The 11,528-nt window shown below is 35.7% G+C and overlaps 1 long non-coding RNA gene across 1 annotated transcript; it reads right to left on the bottom strand.

Moving 5' to 3' along the window:
* Positions 1–722: 722 nt before the first annotated feature.
* On the bottom strand, positions 723–11,054 carry LOC109498613. Its single transcript, XR_002155446.3, has 3 exons — positions 10,969–11,054; positions 9,183–9,264; positions 723–1,093 (listed from the first exon to the last, which is right to left on the bottom strand). It is a non-coding gene; the product is annotated as an uncharacterized LOC109498613 (long non-coding RNA).
* Positions 11,055–11,528: the final 474 nt, after the last annotated feature.

Raw genomic sequence — 11,528 nt, 5'->3', positions numbered from 1 at the left:
TTTCCTATTTCATAAATGAGAAGAGTTGAAAGAAGTTGAGGAAAGAGCTGACTTTTCAGCCATGAGATTCAGTGTTGTGATTAGATAATCGCTAATGTCTGATGTTCCAATACTCACTTAACCTCTCCTCTTACCACTCACTCAGTGCTTGGGAGCATTAAGGGAGGGAATACAGCGTGATATAGCACTAAGTTCTAACATCATTATCTTTTTGTGAACTAGACTGTGACATCATATTTGGTGTACAAACACATTCCTATGAGTAGGTAGAGAAAGGGAAGGGCAAGTAGTCTTGAATTACTTTATACCTCCACTGAGGTAAGATGTCACACTTTACAGGAAGTAGAAGGAAAATAAAGCATAAAGACATCCATAAAGGATCATAGACAAGTATTTTAATAAAAGTCATGTGTTTTTTTTAATACCAAAAATGAGTATTGGGGAGACAAGTTGACAAATTGAACAAGGGAGTTAGATCTCAGGCATTTGAAGGGACTTAATCAGTAGTACAGTAACATGACTCCACCTACCACTTTTTTTTTTTTAACTGAAGAATTGGTTTCTACAAAGTGTATGTTTCATGTGCTGATTTAGGCAAAGTATTTGTGTTTCTTTTTTTAATTTTTTTTTATGTTTTTATTTTTGAAGGAGAGAGAGAGAGCATGAGTGGGAAGGAGCAGAGAGAGAGGGAGACACAGAATCCGAATCAGGCTTCAGGCTCTGAGCTGTCAGCACAGAGCCCAATGCAGGGCTCAAACTCACGAACCGTGAGATCATGACATGAGCTGAAGCCGGACGCTCAATTGGCTGGGCCACCCAGGCGCCCCGAATTATTTGTGTTTCTTTATAGTTACCACTAGAACACATTCATGTAATACTTATGGATCCCATTGGTCCTGAATTGCAAAGATGTGAGATCTAGATGAATATGATCATGACTGCATAGCACCGTCTAGATTTACTAATGAGAAATATGAAGGTGTTTCTTCTAATAAAGTGAATTCTCAATCCGTCTCAATTCAGTCTCCTAAGTGATGTTTCATTCTCCTAGGAAGAGTACTTGGTGTGGTCCATGTGAGAGGAGCAATCCTTTCTAGGAAGGAAAAGAAAGAAAAATGTAAAATTTCCATTCTCCAAAACTGAGTTGGCCTTAGACAATTGATATTTCTTCACTCGTAATGCCAGATTAGTAGCAGAGGAAAACATGGTGCCACAGAAAGACGTTTATATGATTTAGTTTGCTCCAAAATGTCTTTTGTCCACAAATCCCCCATAACACCATCAAGTTATGCCATTGGACATTTATTAAATATAAACGTGCTATGTCTGAGATAGAATGTGCTAAACATGTGGCAAGCAACGTTCATGCCACCGTAGTGAAGATTGACTTCTCTCTGGGGATGACACAGTCATGGGATAGTGGGGAAAGAGAGGCATTGTTGGCATAAGGTGCTGGTAATGAGAAAGAAATTGCCATATTTAAAAACTCAGAAAGTCCTGCAACTTTGTTGAGAAGAAGTGATTGCTAAGAGGGAATAGAGCTATGTTAAAAATGGTACCCATCCACTCTATGCCTTTGTTAAGTGTAGGTTCTGTATAATGTATGTATAAGCAACTAATTAACCACTTAATTCAGGCTGTGTGTGTTGTAGCAAGTAAAGGTAAAATCCAGACCCCAAAATCCTTTTCTGGCAATAACCTCTGCTGAAATTATTTAGACAAATGTGCCTACTACACTTTAGATACCATTTATGTTATCCAGCAAGGAAAATTATTAAAATGGACATCTTTTGCTTATATATATGAGCAGAACTCATGTACAATAATGACCTATTTCCATCCAGGGTAACTATTCCTTTGTGCACCAGAGTATTGAACAAGTTTTGGCTTTACTGGGTCAGATTTTCCTCCTTTGTGCTCATATCTCAAACTGCTTATTTCTATCATAGCCCTATTCAGTACTATCATACATTAAAAAAAAAAAAAAAGACAATAACCACAGGACAAGGCAGATCAATAGTCCACTTATGAATTGTTACAAAACTTCAGGGGCAGTAGAGATTTGAGCAAATATGGTACCAAGGAACTTCATGGAAGAGCCAGATGAACTAAACATTGAAGGATGGATAGAGAATGGAGCAGGGTATACAGACCACATTGCATGACTAATATGATTAAATGCATGTGGTGGGAGAAGAAAAAAGTATCTAAAACTCCCCTTTCCTAGGGTCGTTTCTTGATGAATGTCCCCAAAGCATTTTCTTAAAGTCTCTCTTTTTTTTTAAACCTGACATATTAGAGAACAGATCAAAGCAGAGGAAAAGACAAAACAATATGCATGATGAGTCATCTGGGCACCTGTGTTGCTAAGGCAACCGCTTTAGACACAGAAGGAGGGAAGGGAATGTAACTTAACAGCAAATAATTGAATCATATCTACCTCTCATAAAAATGTGTTAGCTTGAGCTGTTGTATCCAATAAATGCCTACCATCTTATGAATGTCTTCACAATTGTATTGTGAATTCAACTTTAACAAAGCACAATTAATTTTATGCTAGCAACCAACAATTTGGTTTTCTTAATATATTCATATTGGTAATGAATTCTTACAGAGCACCTTTCATTTTCTTTACTAGATAGATATCTTTATACAAGGCATGAATATTCCATGCAGATCCATTTTTCCAATACCTGTTGAAATTAAAAGAAGGAGTATACTCTCAAAAACAGTTTTACCAGCCTGGTCATTCACATATCTAACCATGGTGATTAAACCCATATTTAGTACTTTCCCCAAAGATCTGTAAATGCTGGTATAAGTTCCATAAACTGAAATACATTGCTGTAAGGTTAAGAGAATATCATTGTTAACGATGCCCCTTAGTGCACTTATAATTTCCTTCTATGAGTTATTGGCTGAGGAACATTCCCAAGCCATATGGATATATATTCTCTAGTCATTATGGAAATTCCAATGTGAGCACTGGTATTCTCAATTTTTACTATCGTCTATGTGGAAAGCACAGGATGTCCTCAGTTTGCCTCTTTTTAAAAAAAATCACCTTCAGAGAGGACCAATGTGGCATGCAAAATGAACTTCCTTCAAAGCCAACATTTCTTGGGAATGGTTCTGTACTATATTCAGGTTTATTTTCCATTTAGCCTGGACCATTAGGTCTTTTAAGTTGCCATCATTCAAGACGTTTTTACAACTTTGGTGTCGCATGACTGCTCCCGGAAAATTTTTGGTCCCACTTTAACACCTTAACATGCAAATCCCCATCATCAGGATCTCAAGCAATAAGTAGAATCAGCTTATGAATCTAGAAAAGAGAAAGACTCCACAGGATTTTATCACAGATCAAGGCGCTTGCGCTCTAAGGAATAGGTTGGATGGAGTATTGCAAACACATTCCTATTTAAGAATCCCATCAAATGAATTCTGCTATGTGCTGATGCTTAAACCCTGAATCCTCCATTAACCTGCCAAGGGAATACCCATCCCACGGTACAGCCTTTCTTGTCTGAGCATCTCCTCGGTTTAATTCAGTATCATCCGTTCAGGCACTGCATCATAACTTTATTGATAACCTATTATATGTTGCAAAATTGAGAGTCATTTTCTTTAGAGAATGATTCTTTTCATTTTGACATGCCTGATACTAAAATCTAGTCCTAAGAAAGTTTAGGAATATGAGCATTTTGCAGGATATATACCAACTAGTAAATGAAATAAAAAATATATATATATATGAAAAATATATGTATATATATTTACAATTTATGTGTGTATACCTCATATAATAACTGGAAAAATTAGGTGAATATTCAAATATATAGAGCTAGAATGTGGGGAAGATGGGGCTTGAAACCAGGAAAGTTATTTACAACTATACAGAGAGACCCTCAATAGCTATATTATGAACTTTTGCCGAATCTCATATAACTCTAAAATTTTGAAAACATCTTTGACATTTCTATACAATTTACTGCCATCTTCAATCAGTTAACCAATTTCTATTAATTTATAGTATTATAGTCATCATTCACTAAAGGTCTAGGTACTGGGTATTATAATATGGACTTTATTGTCACATTTGATAATTAACAAAAGGCCTCTGATGGGTCATATTATATATATTTTATGTATAGGATCTGAGGCTTTGAAAAGTTGAGATTTCTTCTTGAGGCTATATTGTCAGTATGTCAGGCCATTTCATCAGATCCTCAGTAAACTGAGAATCAGAGACATCAGCCAAAGCTTGTCGATTTCTGAAGCCTGAGTTTATCTTATTTTGCCACACTGCCTTGAAATCTAATCCTTTCACTATCCTATTCTTTTCATCCTTCTCTGGTTCTTTCAAGCCTTTGTCTCTTCTCATTTTCTGTGTAATTATTACTGTCTTTTTCAAGAACTCTGTGTATCCAGTGACTTCCTATCCCAGATCTATCTGTTCACTATTGTGGATACAAAATCCTTGGAAGCATAGGTCAGCATTATTGCCCACTTCCCTGATCAAAATCTTTTAAATGATGGGTTCATTGATGTTTGATGAATAAAATCTGAAATGTTTATCTTGACATCAAACACAAATCCCAAAGTTAATTCCAAATACTGTCTTCTACAAACTCTATTTCACCTTCAAATTCTACTAATGAAAAGTCAAATCCAGTGTATAACCTGTACATCTCCTGTACGTTCTAATATCATATTTTCTTTTTCTGACTTTCTTCCAAATCTGCTTAATAACAAACCAATCATGCTTAAAACCACAGTTTTAATGTGTCCTTTCTCATCTCATTGAAAATGGCAATTCTTTACCCTCTCAATGCCCATAACCCTTGTTCTATTCCTGTTATGAAATTCATTATCATTTACTTTGCAGCATTGTGTACATGTATTATCTCATAATTAGCCTAATGGAGTTTTGAATGACTAAGACCTTTGACACTCTTGTCTGTACTTCCATCTCTGAATCTGCCCTGTCCTACAGTTGACTTGCCTGTCCTCCCATCTCCAAATCTAGTACACTTGACTTTGCTTGCCTCATCCAGTTCCACCAGTTCTGTGTATCGATTGCTAAGACTTAGGACCTCTAATATACTCTAGAGTGGCCAATCATCCTGGCTTGCCTGAGACTGTCTCAGTTTTCCTGGGATTGTCCTGCTTTTAGCACTGTGTAATGTATCTCTGGAAAAATCTTCTCAGTCCCAGGTAAACAAGGATGGTTTATCATCTACTTACCCTCTGATAATTATGCCCCTTTTCTATTTGGCTTTTAATCAGCAGAGAGCTTGCCAAGCTCCATCTGATTAATTGCCTGTATCTTTTCTAGAATAATCATAGTGTTCTATTCTCCAACCTCTGCCAATATGAGCTCCTGGGATTTCCCTAGAACCTGGCCAGTTTTTCTCTTCTACAATAATATCCTTGTCTCATGTCTTTTCCTCTATTCTCAGTGCTTACACTTTTACTTTGTTGTGTGTGTTGTTGTTGCATTGGTTTTTTTCACCCCAATGTTGTAATACTCTAATTAGGATGTTGTTTCTGGTATTGTGTGGATCATAAGATCTGTTAATTGTAGACATAGTAGTCTGTAGTCTAATTCTTATTTCCAGAGTTTAGAGTTCCAACTCTAATTTGTCTTATTTCTTCCAATTTTCTTTTGCTTGAGCAAGGCTAACATATTTGGGACTTGACTCAAAGAACAAACTTTTGATAGGTTGGTCACTATGAATTTTAGATTTGTCACTGTAAATGATAAATCTGTTCAACTGTTAAATGCTCATTTTTAAAATGGTATTAGTAATAATTTGCTATTGCCTTCTTTGAAAGAATTAAACAAGGTGGGGAAAAACATATATTCCAATGCCCAATATGTTATAAATGTTCAATGGATCATAATTTATTGTTAGAAAAAACATGAAGCATTAGGCGTGTTTTAACAAAAAGAGGAGATGCCTGGTTTTTCAGCGGCACCACCTTCACTGCACACACCTTCAGGGGCCTTCAAACACTGGGCTGCAGACCACAAAGGAGTCACACTGAAGATAATAAAAGTAAAGGGAGAATATTCCAGGGATCCCACCTTATTGGTTAGGATAAACTAATCCCACTTATATTCTGGTGGTAATTTTTTTTTTCACCTCAATCCTTGTTGCTAACTTCACAGAATATACTCTGGTGAGGTTCATCCTGAAATGTAGTGTAAAGTAACAAAAACAAAATATCTGAATCTGCATCTAAAAACATCTCACACGGGGCCAGGTCTAGGGTAAGGCAAGTCAGATATTTATGTTAGGCATACAATTTAAGGAGGTTCCAAAAGACTCAGCCATCAAGATAATAATACTTATTAGAACATTTTTCAAATCAAAATTATTGCAAAAATGAACAATAAGTGAGATATTACAATGGAGATATGATCAGTATTATTGATTTTTTTTAATTTTGCCCAAAGCTCCAATATGTTTTCTCACACCACTGATCTGCCAATACAAACACAAAAAATATAAAAGAATCTAGATTCATGAGAATACATTCAGAAGTTATTCTATTAGGTACAAGGATAAAATTATTTGGAAAGTATTTCCATGGTGTATTCAGTTCAGAATTCTATAGATTTGGTTTTTAGGGGCAAAATTAATAGGAATATTTTGGGGCCTTGTGGTGATTGTCTCAGAATTAGATAAAACAAGCTGTCTGCACTAAGGGGAACAAGGAAGGATTCAAATGTTTGTCATGGATCTATTATGAATACATAGTTGCACACGTATGATCTTACTTAATCCTCACAACAACTGATCACTGTTTTTAGACCTTAGGAAACTGAAGTTCATGAAGGCAAACAGCTTTTCCAAATGGTTAATTGTCTGGACTTACTAAGATTTGTCTAACTTCTAACCAAGTGACATCTTCTCTCTTACCTTTTATTTAGATTGTTCATGCCTTCAAGTAAAGTGAAATTGAAAATGTCTAACTAGGCCAGCAGTCCTCTCCTGCCTTTCTGTCTCTTCCTTCCTTCCTTCCTTCCTTCCTTCCTTCCTTCCTTCCTTCCTTCCTTCCTTCCTTTCTTTCTCTTTTTCTCTTTTTCTCTTTTTCTCTTTTTCTCTTTTTCTCTTTTTCTCTTTCTCTCTCATTCTAACTGGCTTGCAGTACTTGTCAAATGCCATTGTCTCTTCCAGTATGTCTTCTCCACCACCTTCTATCTTCTAACTTGATTCCTTCAGATGGTCCATTAAGCATATATTTTAAAATTCTGGAACATGAAATCAGAAATGAACAGTGCTAATTATCTGCCACTAACTAGCCTGTCTTCCTTTTCAAAAGAGGAATGAATTAGATCATGATTCCTAAAAAAAAAAAAAAAAAAAAAAAAAATCCATTCCAGAATTGTTGATATGTCTTAAGATAAAAAGAGCGGGCTTACTAGTGGGCCACTGAAATACTTTAAAATCAAGTTTGCCTTCCTTAATTAATTTTAAACGGTTGTGCAATTTAGAATGTGAATTTCATCAGAGGAGGAGAGTATGGGGCCCAGTAGTGCAAGGAAGGCAAGTCTGCAGTGGGTATTGGGTTCATGGGGCTGGATTTATCAAGTTTGATCAGTCATAGAGGAAGTTTGTGGTGTTTTTTTATGATTGAAATATTGATTTTATTGTGAAATTTTATTCCTTAATCATAGGGGAAAGTCGGGAAAGGAAGCAGCAAACAACTACACAAAATGCACATGTTTCTCACTGACATAGGGTCTGCTCTGACAGCAAACCTCTTCATGGACATAGTGGTAAAATAAAAAGTCTTGGCCTCCATTCCCCAGGGAGACATCCCATGCTTTTGTGGACAGATTTAATACACTTCCTGAAAAAATCCAGATTCCCCTTTTAGGGAGCCCTACCAAGAGGTAACAGATGTCCACCACTGGGAATTCTGTGACGTGTGGTGCCTTTGCATAGTTACCTTTGAGATCACAAGATGATTCAGGAATGAAAAAGGTACCCAGACCACATCTCCCTGATCTATATTTAAATAGTTTCTTAGAAATTGTTTTGTATTTCTTGCTAAATATCCCTCCACATTTCTTACATAACTCTTGACAGGCAAGATATTTGTTTGATACTAATTCATTGAACTTCTCCCTTTATATCTGATGCAGTGGTGTAGAAGGCACTCCATAAATTTGGTTGAGGGAATAAATGATTTAATGAATCATTCATTCAGTATTTATATGATTGTTCCATTGTCATTTATTTGGATATGGAAAAATTAAATTTCATCTTATCATAGAACTCTATATGGGTACTTGCATTCTTTTAATATATCCTGGCCAGTAGGGCTCAATGTCTGTGTTTCCAAATGAATATTTACTTCGTCACTGGGATGAATCTCATCATGGCCAGGAATTGTCAGCAGGTTTGCCAAGTGACCTCAACTAGCTATAAGGATCTGCTCTTGGAACTCTGCCACAATGCAGTGATGACATAACTACTTTCAGAGAAATGACCTATCATGTGAAGTGAACAAAAGATTTCAGGATGCCACGATGTCATTTTGCAAATTATATTCCATAGTGCTCCAGATATATTCCCTCTAAATGTCTGAGAAGGTTGAAGTTGTTTTTGGTGAATGACAGATTGTTGCTTTTGGACAATTTACTCAACAGTGATAACATTGAAATGGAGACTGTAGACAAGGTGGAAAATAAATGATCCTTGAGTAAATGGCAATGATGGGAACCTTGGCTGTCTTTTGTAGGAGATATTCTGTAAAAGCCATCTCAAAGAGCTTGAATATTATGGAAAAATCACTGGGAAACCTTCTCCAAAAGAAGTGACCAAGAACAATATATTTCTCATACATTTTCACATTTCTCTCCTACCTCATAACGTTCTTTTAATTTAAAATACGTAGTAAAAACTTAAAAAGGAGATAATCCATTTAATTTGAATTTATTTATAAGCTGTAAAGTTTTTGATGTTTCTGTTCTACATGCTCCTGCACACAAACAAATGAAATATTTTGAGATTGGAGCTGGGCAAGGAACCATTAGAAACTCCCTTTCAGACATTTACTGGTGGCACAATTAACTTCCACCACAATAAAGAAGCCACGACTATAATTTCTGCCCTGGATGAGATTCTTAAAACTTGGCTAATGATTTAATTACCTGTGACACTTACTCAAGTTCTCCTCTATTTATTTCTTGCAAAGTTGTTCACACTTCCCTGGAAGTATCTCACTATGGATTCTTCAAAACAAAATCTGTCAGTCAGTTAAGGAGAAAGAAACACAGATTATGTGTTCACATAGTTAAGTCTTGTAAGGATGAGACAGTGCAGGTGGAACAGTGAATACCCCTTTAGATATTCTAGCTATTATTAACTTTTTAAAAATGTTTCTGTGACTTCTGCTCATATGTCTCTAAAGGAGGACATTTTAGATAAAAGTTTAATAATGAACTGCAAATGTTATTTTACTTTCTAGATCTTATTCAAATAACTGTGTGTGTGTGTGCATTTGTGTGTCTTCACTTGTCCTAAATACTCACTTGTTTCTTGTTATCAATAAGACTTACTACTTGATTTGTCTAGAATCTGTATAGTAAAATCAAAAATATTTTTCATCTTGTTAATCTTTTTGTATTTCAGCACTGGGTCATTTTCTACATTTGTAGTATATTTATGAATCAGTTTTATAATTATAAATTATAGATATTTCCAATATGAAGTAGATATATATGTACATATATATATATATATATATATATATATATGTACATATATATAATATAAAATTTAACCAACTCCTAAATTCTATGGTGTGGTTTTGAGATCAGTATATTAACATCAGACATATGGAATCGAGAAATCCTTTGTGATGGTATATACACCATGCCTATCCCTGGATTGAGGGTCTCCACATTTAAAAATAATTTCATTTTTTGGGGCGCCTGGGTGGCTCAGTCAGTTGAGCGTCCGACTTCGGCTCAGGTCACGATCTCACGGTTCGTGAGTTCGAGCCCCGCATCAGGCTCTGGGCTGATGGCTCAGAGCCTGGAGCCTGCTTCCGATTCTGTGTCTCCCTCTCTCTCTGCCCCTCCCCCATTCATGCTCTGTCTCTCTCTGTCTCAAATAAATAAAAAAACATTAAAAATTAAAAAATAAAATAAAATAATTTCATTTTTTAACTTTAACACAAATATCCTAAGTTGCATGCAAAAAATTAGTCATTACATAAACCTATCAGTTATGAAAAAATGTTAACTTAAATCAATGGCTAATTAATAAATATATTTTGCATTCACAATATGTAAGAATATGTTTTAGGTATTTAATTAATAAAATTATACTGGATTTTGCTTCCTTTAAGTTCTATAATGGCTTAGTTATAATATGAAGAAAAGTTGTTCTAACTTCAAAGCCTTGAATAACTATATTATGTCTTCTGAATTCCTCTGAAGAGCGAAGTTAGGAGCAGTGATTATTCTCCAAAACATAATTAATAATTGATTTTATATAGACAACCCTCCCCATAATTTCTCTTCACTGTTTTTCCACAAACTAAATTCAGGCATGTGTTCTGCCTTATTTCCCCCTCTCCTTTTTGTCTACCACATTTTGCATGTGTTATTTTTCATCTGTTTCTTATGTAAGTCAGTTTAGGCAAGAAAGAAATGAGGTAGAGAGACTGAGAAAAGGGAATGATACTGTGAGTCACTAATTTTTCAAACCTCCCCCCAACACACACATACTCCATCCATGACACAACATATAGAGGTAATCACCAAGAACATTGTGATCCTTCATGACAGTAACTCAACACATGGTAGCTAAACAGTACTGCTGCTGACTAAACTCAGTATTATTTAGAAATAATCATACAACAATTAGATACCTAATAATTACTCTGTCTGCTCTCTAAGTTATAACACGATTAATCAGATAAACAGAAAATACATTTATATACCTTCTCTATTTCTCTATCAATGAAGCCTTATACCATTTAGGGCACAATTTACCATATTCTGAGACCTGTGCCATGCATTCTAGAACTCTCCCTAAAAATCCAGAACTCTTAGTGCTGTCAATCCATTGTCAAGACAGAATATATGCCTGTGATCTAGGCCAAGTCTACCATTAGTACTCAAGGACACTCCTTTCTTCAGTACTACTCACTTTTGCGTTCCATTCGCATAGCTCAGAGTACCTTATTCCAGAGAATTCTTCAAATCTATCTCCCTGAGTCAGGACACGAGGCCACAGACCCAACCTCATTATTTTGCCTCATAGTAGGATCAACCTGATTCTATTGAGCAATTCCACATGAATCTCGTTTTCACCTAGATACATGTAGCTCTGCCTTCCTATTTAATGTGTGGCTCATGTTTCAACAGCTTCAGCATATCACCTAGGAGCATGTTAGAAGTCCAAACTCTCGGAACCCAACACCTCTATGTACTGAATCAAAATCTGCATTGTAACAAGATTCCTCAGGATCCATATGTACATTAAAATGAGGAGCACTGG

Source organism: Felis catus, chromosome A3, assembly GCF_018350175.1.
Source record: "Felis catus isolate Fca126 chromosome A3, F.catus_Fca126_mat1.0, whole genome shotgun sequence".
Classification (NCBI taxonomy): domain Eukaryota; kingdom Metazoa; phylum Chordata; class Mammalia; order Carnivora; family Felidae; genus Felis; species Felis catus.
Note: the sequence above shows the minus strand (reverse complement) of the source record. Positions and strands in the feature narration are given on the sequence as shown.